A 10,988-nucleotide genomic window follows, 5' to 3' on the forward strand; every position below is an offset into this window, starting at 1 on the left:
ATGCCAAAATTAAACCATACAGATCGATATTAATGAATGACACTTTCATAGAGCTCTAACAGAATCATAGGCAACACTTTTATTAAAACACCAAAAATTTAAAAGCCAGAAGAGACTTTAATAATTTACAGTCCTGGGACAAAGGGTCAATAGCCCCAAGTAATGATTACAAAATTAAATTAACTCTCATTTGACCTGATCCATGTGTTACTAAAGTATGTGGTCTTTCCAGTTTTATTGGTTAGACTAAAAAGTGCTTCATGTGACAGAGCCTCATTATCACTAATTAATTTGCAAATACCTTTAACTTATGCAAAATAAAAAAATGACACTTTAAAATTATAAAAATATCTTGCAACTTTTAACTTCCAGTGATTACTCCTTTGTACATGCAAATGTTGTATTTCTAGACTTTTCATTCTTAAAGGAAAACAAAAATACATTGTTAGGATCCTAAATCTTTATCTCCATAACCTTTTAGCTTAGTTCACCTGTACCTTACAAAAAGACATATAACTACAATATTGTATTTACTAGTCCCCTTGTGAATGTATTTTAATTGAATATGCAATAAATGAGAGGGGAGCTTTAAGGCAGAACAGATTTTTCTTCGTGTAACAATGCGCACTATCATGTACAGCAGAAATCTCTTCATCGAGAGATATTGGGAATGATCTTTCTTCTTCACTGCAAAGAATTGCTGAACAACGGAAGACATCACTTCAACAGCAAACGTCATGGTAAGTTGCTACCTGCCCAGCAACATGCTTATTTAATGAAGAAAAATAATCCTGAAAACAGCAATGGCAAAATATTTTGTTTGTGTATGACCATATACAGTTTTGAAAACCCCCCACAATTGCAACCAAAAGGGTAGTTGCAATTTGTTTTGTGTTCTGAGTAGAGTGCAACAGGATATTCAAAGATTCTGAGTACTCAGGTTTTTGCTTTTAAAGCAAAGTGTCCCTATTATTGTTAGATCGGTACCGACTCAGAAAGAATATCACTTATCCATTAACACTCACTCTTCTTGATGCTTTCCTTACAAAGTTTCTAGTCCAGATACTGACAAGCCTTTCACCTTAATCTGTTTATAAAAATGTGTGAGTTCCCAGCACATGATGGCAAATGCAAAGGAATTCATGTGATCTTTAAAAAAAGCTGAGGCTTTTTAAAGCATAGCAGGAAATGGCTGGCATTAGTTTTAATTTTCCTGACTTTTTACCCACTTCTCTTTTGTTCATTACCACATTCTGCTCACTTCCCTTTTAATATGCTACTGCTATATGCATTTTATTGTTATGGAATAAGTGTTACATCTAGTGAATAGAATCTTGTATCCCAAGACAGTTGAAAACTGGCCCAATGCCTTTCCAGTCCTGAACACTGGCAAAATTTACAAGTTTATTTTCAATAACTGTGTCATATATCTTTACAAAAATTGAAAAAAATGAAGGAGTTTAAATTTTGTAGAATATAGGTCAAAAAACAAAAAAAAATGTCTTTTATTCAGTGCTGCTCACTAATATAATGTCACTGAATTAAACAGTAAGCATTTTTCTCTTATGTATATGCAGCGTAAGTTGGCACATTTCAGCACTTCCAGAAATGGCTAAATTTGCTTTCCATTATACCAATGGAAGTACAGGAAGTAACATGATTGCTTTAATATTGGGCATTCATTTTCTAACAGAGCCCAGGAGAAAAACAATTAATTAAAATAAAAGTAGATTCAATATAAAATATTGTGAATGTCTAATAACGTATCTGTACATAATTAAGTTACTGTGTCTATTTTAATTTGAAGAGGGACAGACACACAAGACTCCCTCAGCCCTAGCTAGCCAATTCTCTATCTGTGTAGGGCCCATATCAGCAACTTGATGCTGATCCAACAGCTTGGAATGGTAGGCTGGATTTTCTTACCTGTGATCACTGGGGAGTGGCTGGTAAGAAAGAGCAGATGTAACACAGTACAGAAAACCTATCAAATTTTAGTTAATAGATTCATAGATGTTAGGGTCGGAAGGGACCTCAGTAGATCATTGGGTCCGAACCCCTGCCCTGGTCAGGAAAGAACGCTGGGTCAGATGACTCCAGCTAGGTGCTTGTCCAAGGTATTGTTAAAGTCATTACACCCATTAATATCTCTCTTTGTTTGTTTTTGCAAGGAACTGATATATGGAAAATAGTACTATGGAGGCATATTGTTCCATGAAGTAACAGTGGAATTAGTATTACTTGTGTGAAGAGGGCAACATGGTACTATACCCCTTGTTTAATTGTTTCTTTAGAAAGAGTTGAAAAAAAATCATTTTGTGTTTTCTCTCCCCAAAATGTATTTGTTTTGCAATTAATACTATTGTTAGTTTTAGCTAAGTTTATATAGATACTATTTTATCCTGTTACCTATTCTTTTGAAAGGCCAACATAATACCTACCTGTGATTGTTGAGAAAATCTAGAACAAACTGTTTACCTTTCAGTCATGCCACCACTTCTCACTGTCACATGCTCCATTCCAGCTCCCCACTCAAGAATACTGACAGCAAAATCTAACAGTAAGAGACATATGTGGCTAGCTGCCTTGCTGATTTCTTTATTTCCATACATCTTTTTTACTATTCATCTTGTTTCTTTTATTTCCTAATTCACTTTCCTAATCTGTCCTAGGTAAATCTCCCGTAGTATCAAATGAGAATCGTCGTAGTACGTTACAAGAGACAAAAAAATCCAAGAATATTTTTATCTAGACAAAGTCAACAACGTGTACAGGTGCCCAAAGTTAGCTGTGCAGGCCCATCACCAAGGCTGTGTTTATACCAGACCTTTTTATCTGGTCTCTCCAATGACTAATTCTCTCAGTGCAAAGTGGAGAGCCAGAAGACAAGTCCTCAGTACATACATGGTCCATTCATGACAAATATGTTTTTCAAAAAAGACTGTTGAAGCTTATCTCCCCCTTTTGTCCCTAAAACACACTTCCACATGTGAATGTACACTTGCAGAATCTTGTCAGAGCTTTTTAAGAAATAGGTTCTGGGTCTAAGCTAATTGCCCAGAATCTCGAATCAAGTCAGAAGAGGATCCACAGTAAACCTAGGTCTGTTTTGTTACCACTATCTATGGGCTTTAACCTCTAGACAGTGGTTTACAACTTTTTAAACTGAAGGTACCCCTTGGAAAATGTCAGCTCTTAATTTCCACTTGATTTTTGGCTACAGAAAAATAATAGAGCAATTCTTGAAAAGACTCATAAAAAATACAATAGGTCAGAATGTTTTAAACATTATGGAATCCTGTTTGAAATCTCTGAGTCTATGTTGTGAGTCATGTTTGCATACCTTATAGTGGTAACACTGCATAGCACTGTGCAACACCCCTGAAAGGATTAAAAGGCATGGCACCCAGGATGAGAATCACTACATTAGGCAACCTCCTCCTCATTAGGATTCAAACAGCATAGATAAAAACAGGAAGAAAGGATTGATTAACTGATTTAATTAGGAGTACATCACTGAACTAATGAGGATGTCACAACCCTACCTTCCAACTACTAATCGATGAAGAAAGAAGCCAGGAAGAAATGGAAGAGCAGCTTTATCCTCAAATGTTATGGCATGTTTATAGCTACTATATTTTGAATATTACGTATTTTAAGCTGAATGAGAAGTACAATTTTGCAAGGCAAAAAAGTACCTTTTTAATGTGTGTGTCAGTACATTAAATCAGTGGTACACAACTTTTTTGTACAGTGGGGCAGATGGGTGACACCTGTTCCCTCTGTGGGCCAGATCCAGCCAGCAGACCCAATCTGGCACCCAGGTCAGGTGTGACAGGGCTCCGTCCAGCTATGTGGTCCAGCTGGCCCTGTGGAATGGGGAGGGGGCATAATCTGACCCTTTGGGAGGAAGAGGCCATGGCCCAGACCTAACCTGGATAGCTTGGAAGAAATTAAATGCCACCTCGCCCCAAACCAGCTGTGCAGGGGAAGGGGGCATGGCCCGAGCCCATCAGGTCATGGGGGATGGTCGTGGCCTGTGGGGGACTTGGGAATTTGGCAGTGGGGAGGTGTGGCAGTATTAGCTCCCACTGCTCCCCTGCTGCCACATTTCTTGACCCATGCAGAGCCCTGCAGGCCAGATGCCAAGACTCTGTGGGCTGGAGGGTAAGCATTCCTGCATTAAATGAATGTTCAAATATTTTTGTTGATATTTTATCAGATACATAACTAGAGACTACTCATGAGTATTTTACAAAACAAAAGAATGTAAGATTCAAAGTGTACATATATATTTAAAACATCTAACAAAAACTTAACAGTGATCTTGGGAAGATGTCTTACAGATGTAATAAAAGACAATTTGCAGGCAATTCAAAAGTTTCATGCCTATTTCTACAAGCCAAAAATTCTATAGTCCCTTTCTGCATATCAACACATTTAGATGATGGAATAAGACCTTTTCCACCAAGTTGCTTTGTACTGCCATGGATGGGCATGCTATGAAAGCCAAATGCTTTTGATTTTACATAAATATTTATACTTCTACATAAACAGATTAAGCTAATCCATACTTTGACAAATGATATGATCCTATTAATATTTGATTAAAAAGGCCTGATACAGGTTGTGGAGAGACCAGAGAAGGGCTAAGAACTGAGAAAGAAAGTCTTGTGGGCAAAAACCCTAGAAACAGCCAGCTCAGACAGAAGCTCTGGCTAAGATTTCCGTAGTTTCAAACTGGACCAATTTTACATTAATCCATACTACTATATTACAAATCTGAAGACAAGTTCTTGACAGGAGATTGTCTGGGTATCTGCATTGCATGATTTACTGAGCCTGTAAAGGGCCTTATTTAAAAGCAAGTAAATCTATCTGTCCCATCTTTTGTTCTAGCAGGCACTTGTTTGTATACAGAAGACAGAGCCCTGTCTGACATCAGAATAAAACAGCTAGTCACTGTCGCAGGGCACCTCGGTGCTCTGCTCCTAGAGAGGAGAAACTGCCAGGGAGAGAGCCCTGGCAGGACATTAACGAGCACAGCTGTGGGTTGCCGGGGCAACTAAGGAGAGTCAGCTGGCCTGTAGGAGGCAGGGCCTGGCCCTTATAAAGCCCAGGGCTGAAGCCAGGCTGGCAGTTCCCTGCCAGCAGCCAGAGGGGTAGGAGCTCTGGCAGTTAGGATACGAGGTGAAGCCTAACAGCAAGTATAGCTTGTGAGAGCTCCAGAGGCTGGAGCGGTGATGTTGAATTGCAGCTAGGAGGCTTATGTTGTTATGGCCCAGTGCCTTAGGTTTGAGTTATAGCCAGGAGGCTTGAGTTTGTTTGGCTTTGCTATTACACCGGTGGCTAGGGTGAGGCTATAAGGGGTTGGAGGAGGCCTCATAGGGACCCCCAGAGGGGTGGGGGCTCCAGCGCCTGAGAAGGGTGCAACTTCTGGGGTGTGTAGACCCCAGCCCCAGAGTGGGGCATTTTGGAGAAGCCCCAGCGTGGGCATGATGAGCCCCAAAAGGGGGCACTGGTAAGAAGCCCTAGTGTGGGTGTGGTGAGCCCCAGAAAGGGGGAGCGCACTTTAGAGGAGCCCAGTGTGGGCCCAACCAGTCCCAGAGAAAGGGGGAGACTATTGAGAAGCCCAAGGTGGGCACGGTGAGCCCCGAAGAGGGGGAGCACCTTATTGAGAAGCCCGGGACGGGCATAGTGAGCCCGGTCGTAGGCTAGTACGGCAGTAGACCTCAGACAGGGGTAGGGTGCTGTGGTGGACCCTGACGGAAGGGGTTAGTGGTACAACGCCCCAGGAGAAAGGCAAGGTGCTGCGGTTGTCCCTGAGGAGAGGGGATAGCAGTGCGGTGAGCCTGGGTCAGAGAGGGTAGCCATGCGGTGGGCCTAAGGGACCGGAGGCTCGGCCAGAAGTCCCGTAGCGGGCCAGGTTGTTTTAGAGAAGGCCCAGGGAATTTAGACCTGGGGAGAGAGTGACGAGGGCGTGGTGCTGCGGTTGTCCCTGAGGAGAGGGGATAGCAGTGCGGTGAGCCCGGAGTGGGCTAGATCACAGAGGCGGCCCAGGAGAGCGGGCGTGTATTTTGACGGACCAACATCCGGTACATCTGCGAGGCTTGGGGCGTGGTATTAGGGGTTGGTAGGAGCCACGCGTGGCCCATAACGCTAGGGTGCCTGGAGCACCCATCGTACCGGGAGACCCCCAGGGGGTCCGGGAACACACGGGGACAGAGGTCCCAGCTAACGGTGCCCAGGGAGTCGTAAGGCAGCCTCCCAACTTTATCTAACCATCAAAGACGTGGTGGGCGAGAATAAGAGGGTGCCCTTGGGCCGGACTTGACACGGTGAGAGGGACCTCAGGGAGATCACAGCCCTCCTGTGGGACTCCGCCGTGACAGTCACCACTAGCAAATTGTGATTTACATACAATTTACTTTAACGAAAAGGGAGTTTGATGTGAATTGCTACCAACAGATAACCCAATGCAAATAATCCCTGGCTTCAAAGACTGAGGATCTAGCACATAAACCTTGCTACATGGTATAGCATGTAGTTACATGAAAGGCACTTACAAACTCACTGCTGTGTTCACTAATGCAGGGAGGGTCAATGGCAAATTTGAAAAATGAAAACATACTTCCTAAGTAGGAGACAATTTTGGAGGGAGATATTTGAATAATGTAATTGTAGGTTTTATGCACACATACTTATAAAATTAAGTTTCATCATTGCCAATCATTTATCTCCGTACATACATGTTCCCCCTGAGAAAAATTGGGAAAATATAATATTTCTACAGTCATAGAGGTTAGAAATATAGGCCCAAAACATTAAAATGGAAGTTAGCCTGCATTTTTCCAGGACAGCATTTCTGAAAAATGTGTGCTTCAGATAATTTTGTCAGTTACCTTAAAAGCAATTTGGAAAAGTATGATGTGCAAAAAAGACCAAAATGCAATAGAGCACAAAAATTATATGAGGTTGCAAAGTGAAAGGATGACAGAAAAGCCATGAATAATCCAAACTAACTATTGATTTGGGTGTTCTATCTTTCATGTTGTATGAGCTTCAACTAACAAGCTCCTTTTGGAAAAAGAGCATATAGTTGAAACGTAGAGAAATCTTTCTTTAATTTTGTTAAATACTGTTTTTATAAATACATTGAATGATGTTGGCAAAATAAGACGGCCCAATTTAGCAAACTGATGGCTGACCTTGAAACTTCATCAGGGTGGATTTGATTTAAATCAAATTGATTCAAATCATAACTTAAATCACTGGTCAGGAAGCCTCGATTTAATCATTATTTTCTGCAAAAAAATGCATTCTTGTTCAAGATCCTCTGTTCATTTAACTTCTTGAAACTTTGTACTTTTAGACAGAGGTAAGGGCTTGACCATGTGTACACAAACTTGTAGAGAGGCAATAGGGCTGAAAGGTAGGTAATCAGATCTGTTATCTCTCATCTTCATATACTGTTGCTAACAAGGATGTTATTTCTGGAGACACAAATCTACAGTTTGATAAGTGAAACTAAGCATCACAGGGCATGTCTAAACATCGCCCTACAGCGACACAGCAATTGTGCGGGTCTACATGTGATCACCAGCTAAGGTGACGTAGTGGCGCACTCCCCTAGTATAGCGTGCTGCGACATAGTAACAAAACCTAACCGTGCACCGTGTGCACAGCATAGTAACTGCCCATACTGTGCTGTGCTTTAGGACTTCCAAACAAAAACTTCACCGATACTGTATCTAATTCTGCAGTCCTTTCTTAAGATAAACTATTGTCTGAATCTGAGTCGATTAAATATATAAAGATTTAGGTGATTGATATATTGATAATAATATAGTAAGGCGACTAAGGAGTCATGCTTTCCTTCTGCTTTTCAGAATATTTCCATAAAAAAAATTATATCCATTTTTAAACTATACTATAGAATAAGAGAATTATAGCTTCTCCCTAGATTTACATGGAATGGTCCAAAAATTATAGGAAATTTTTTAAATTCTAGATTAAATTCTGGGTTTCTTTAGAATCGTATTGGTTTTGTTCCTATGAAATATTAGACAACTTTTCCATAGCAGAATTTGTGATGAACAGCACACTTTGGACTAAAAGAATGTCACTAGAATCACCCCCAAACTCACCTTAATCTTCTACATGAGTAAAAGAAAACTAGAGATATTCACTGAAGAGAGAATGAATTATACTGTTCCACGCAACAATCACAGGACATCCATTCTACAGACTTGTTAAGACTAGCATTGCCACCCAACCCTCAGGCAATTTTCTTTACTGGTAAGGATGTAGGCCTATTGTACAAGACTGTGCTGCTTTTCTCTGTGCTCTGGATGAAACTAGGAAGGAAATAGAAAGGTGGTCAATAATATGTTTGTTCAACAACCAGACAAGCAGAAGGGTGAATCTATAACAGCAACATACTAAGCACTTAGCTTGTAGGTTCTTTATTTGACCTTGAATTTCCCAGACTTAGAATCTGTGAAGCCTAGTGAGTGAATGCTATATAAGAATCTAATATTAATTAAGCTCGTGGAGGCCAACTCCAACAGTAATATACCACTTCTCTAGGATTTACTTTCCTAGCCAATTATATTTGTTACATTTGTAGTGTTTTCAAGCTTTAAGATGCTAAAAGCTTCAGGCTGATTTATGGTTTCACATCTAAAGCATGTGAAACTTATCTGAGATTAGCATTAGATATTTTATTTGTCCAAAAACAAAACTCAAAGAGTTTGGCAAAAAATACACAAATAAAAATAAACATGCATATCAAAACTAGATTTTCCCCCAGCAGCAAGTTTGAGATTTACATCCAGTTAAGTTACAGGAAGCAAATTCTAGCTGTTTGCACCCAATGAAGTGATGCAGGCAACTAATACTGAAGGTCCAAGCATACCATATTTCATCTTAATGTCACCATCCTGAATCACCGCATACTGGAACTTTTAGTTTTTGCAGGCCAAAGCACATTATAAAGGTTACATGTGATTTACAAAAGGGGGAAAACCGGAACCCACAATTTTGTTTCTCTTTGCTTTTTCAAGTTCATGCAGTATGACATAGACTTGACATTTTGCAGCTTGTTTTAAAAAATTAAGGCTCCTAAATGGCAAACATTTATACACATACTTTATTATACTTGCTAGCACAGTCCTCAAAACAAGTCAAAACAAAAAAAACCCTTCAGATGTTTTATGCTTCACATGAAAACAAAACATCACCACAAGCCTAGTTTTTAGAAGCCAGCTGAATATTAGTTTCAGAACACATTATGGGTACCCTTTGCATGAAGCTATCCATCCAATTAAGGCAGTTATAAGACAATTTAGTGCATAAAAGAAGAGGTGGATGTAGGGAAGAGGCAAGCAAGCAAGAGGTATCAAGTACTGTATGTTAAAGTATTTTTTGTAAAAATATACTTTAATTAAAGGCTATAAGGGGACACCCCATCCAGAACAGCATTTCCATGTATTAGTTAGTCTGAACAGTTTGGTCTATTCACACTAATTGTAAACTCCTTGGGACAGGAATGGCATCGTATTTTTGGACATAACTGAAAACATTAATCACATCTGCAACAAGCAAGCCGCTGCAAAGTCATGAAGTACAGCTAAAAATGCTTATTAACACAAATTCCAGATGCAGACCCCAAGAGCAGAGTCAGAAGACAGGGAACTCAGTTATAGGGTACAGATTTTAGAACAAGTAAAAGGATGAATACATAGTGTTAGGTACCTTAAAGGATTTTTTTTTCTTGTGGATAAGCACTTTTTCAAAAGAAGAACTGACATAAATTCAGATAGATCCCATTGGAGACCATCCTGGAGGCTCTGCAGGGTTCCCATCCTACACCTCACTGCTCTCAACCTTTTTCAACATGACGCACCCTCCACGCTTGTGAATTGAGGGGCACTACATTTAAAAAACTAACTTCAGTGCTCACCTCCTTGCAGAGAGGGCTGGGCAGTGAGAGCAGCCCTGCCTGGCCTGTGCCTGCACTTATCTGCTGGAGTCCTAGTGGGAGGCACCCTGGTCGGGGCTCACGGCTGGGCCCCATGAGACCGGCTGCTGCTCACAGTGCAACAGCTCAGGACAGAATTTGGTTTTCTTCAGCCCCTTAAGTCAGTTTGCTATTTCCCTTAAGGTAGGGCTGTGATCTATGAAGTGAAAGCTTTGGGTTAAAAACAGGCCTCAGGTTTGAGGTGGCTGTGACTGACTGGAGCCCAAACCTGTGACACGAGAGCAGGCAGCCCTTGGGTTGTGCCAGCAACAAGCTGGACTGAAACACCCTGAGTGCCTTCCTCTCCCTTCCTGTGCGGGGCCTTCAGGTGGGCCCAGGGGCTCCTACTTCTGTAGGATCCCAGCACAGGGTGAGAGATGTCCTGCCTGGGACGCTGCTTTTGCCTTCCGGCTCTGCAGTCAGTTTAATTTATTAGGATTTTCAGGTGAGTGATCTTTTTCTGGGCATTGTTTGCAGCAGATGTGTGACCCCGCCCCTCAGACCCCGGGGGCCTGCAGAGACCCCCACCAGGTCTCACTGCGCGAGCCCCCTACCCCGGCTCCCTTAGAGGCTGAGTCTCCGCTCACTGAGGTCTCCCTGCGGGGCGGGGATAGCTCAGCACCCCGCCCCCGGGACCCGCTGCTCGGGGCGCCCCGTCCTCGCGCAGGGCGGCCTCAAACCAGGCCCTGCAGCTTGAGCGGGGCTGACCCTGCTCGTCCCAGCACGTCCCCCGATCTGGAAGTTGGTTCAGTCCGGGGCAGGCGGTTACCACACTCTATTCCCTTGGTTCAACCCTTCCCCCCCCTCAGCTGCGAGGAAGTTGGTTGCGGCCGGGCGCTTCGCCAGGGCGGTTGTGGTCGGGCCCAGCCTGTCCGCGCGCGCGCACGCAGGCGCTGACTCAGGGAGGCCGGCGCGTGCGCGCTCGGGGCTCGGCCGTTGGGGGCGGGCGGCGCGGGGCGGCCCTGGC

General features: G+C 42.4%; 1 long non-coding RNA gene across 1 annotated transcript in view; it reads right to left on the minus strand.

Annotated features, from left to right (window-relative positions):
• The window catches only part of LOC102376685, a 49,366-nt gene that overhangs the window by 37,670 nt on the left and 708 nt on the right, over positions 1-10,988 (minus strand). The gene's annotated exons all lie outside the window — the stretch shown is intronic.

Source organism: Alligator sinensis, unplaced genomic scaffold, assembly GCF_000455745.1.
Source record: "Alligator sinensis unplaced genomic scaffold, ASM45574v1 scaffold717_1, whole genome shotgun sequence".
Taxonomy (NCBI): Eukaryota; Metazoa; Chordata; order Crocodylia; family Alligatoridae; genus Alligator; species Alligator sinensis.